This window comes from Rhipicephalus microplus, chromosome 1, assembly GCF_043290135.1.
Source record: "Rhipicephalus microplus isolate Deutch F79 chromosome 1, USDA_Rmic, whole genome shotgun sequence".
Classification (NCBI taxonomy): Eukaryota; Metazoa; Arthropoda; class Arachnida; order Ixodida; family Ixodidae; genus Rhipicephalus; species Rhipicephalus microplus.
In genome coordinates, this window is record NC_134700.1 from 85,017,238 (window position 1) to 85,018,989 (window position 1,752).

A 1,752-nucleotide genomic window follows, 5' to 3' on the forward strand; every position below is an offset into this window, starting at 1 on the left:
CATTCTTAGCAGTTCCATGACGCACAATTCAGTGGTAGCCTTAGTGTCAGGTAGCATTGTTTTGCAGTGTCTGCAACATCATGGTGGTTGCAGAATAAATTAGGGTCCTAAGAAATCTAGGAGAGATGAAACCTTTGCCTATGGATAGTGTAGAGATCGCTGACAGCCAGTAGTGCTTAAATAGCTTGCAGCACTTTCAGAACAGAACTGAGTTGGTTTGACATTACACAACTGACTATTTTCTTACAACTGGCTATCTTACATTTTAGTTACATTTCTAGTACATCGGGCATCTATATATCCTCTTCTATGAGCCGTTCTTGTCAGTTTAATCAGTGTGGTGGTTTGCTGTGCATGCTCTCTGGCGTATTGCATCCGGCTAAAGATACTTCCCGAATCAAGGCATTGTTTGGTGGCCTCACTCCCTCTGTTGGCAATGGTTTAAGAGTATTCAAGATTCTACGCTCGGAATGGCTTTGGCAGGCTCGCCTGTACCGTCAAGCCCTGCAAATACATCTCAGGAACGATCGCACAGCAGCTAAACAAAAGAAGTGCCGTGAACTCTTCAGTCTCGTGGACCCTGTCCTGTACCTTTTTTTTTGCTGTGTTCGCACGCTGAAAAAAACTTGCAAATATGACTATCTACGGGCTTACTATCTTTTCTAATCTAGCAGAACAAATGCCGACTCATAAACAATATACGACAGTGCGACCCACTTATGGTCGATTCCACAGTCTTCCATGGTTTCTTTGTTGTATGCCCTGTGTGGCGTGTCATAATAAATGTTAATAATAAAAACATACCATGCTCATGTCTAGCAGAGGCACGGGCATTTCGCGCTGCTGCTTCCCGAGTCCTTGCCAGGTCTTTTTTTTCATGTGTTCTTCTGGGCAAGCTCCGCGAAGACACAGCAGTCTTCTTCAGTCGTCTTCGATTAGGTGTCCACAAGATGGGATCTACATAAAATGAGGATTGAAATGAAATCCTGCAATTTCATGTGCCACAACAACAATCTAATTTAGTGCATTACAGGAAAGCACATTTCGAATACCTTACTGTTAAACGAGCATTCAATGCATGCATGGTAGCCAAGCATTTTACGTAATTCTGCATTCATAACGATGCATCAGCCATCGATGGAATTAAAAATTAAAATGTTTTGTTGGTTAAACCAGACTTCTAATGCACACTAATGAGACTTAAAAAAATGGCAGCATATCCACGGAGTGAATGATGGGGAGTGGGGCGAAGCATTCATCCGTCCATTCGTTCTTGCTTCCGTTCATTACTGCGTACGTCTGTGTTACCGTCTATGCGTCCATCCACCCGTCCGTGCGTGCATCTGTTCGTGCGTCCGTCCTTGCGTTCGTCCACGCATCCGCGCCTGCGTCCGTTCATGCGTCCATCCATGCATCTGTCTGTGTGTCCGTTCGTCCATCTACTCAGCACTCCAAGTACCACCATCTCGCATCTTTTCATCATATATTCTCCATATAGAAGCACCGCCATCGAGCGGACATTTCAAGGACTAAACGGGAGGTGGCACATGCACACTTTCTTACGGCTTGCGCTTCGGGTTTACTTCCCACCTTTAACCACCTCGAGTTCATGGTATATACTAGTTCACTGTATTCATGGCTATGCGGCCCAACGCTCGCTAAACCTTTCTAAAACCAAGGAGGTTACAACCAGCGAGTATAACGTAGCAACCCTTTCTTGTCAGATCGTGCTCAATGTACATGCCAATAGCT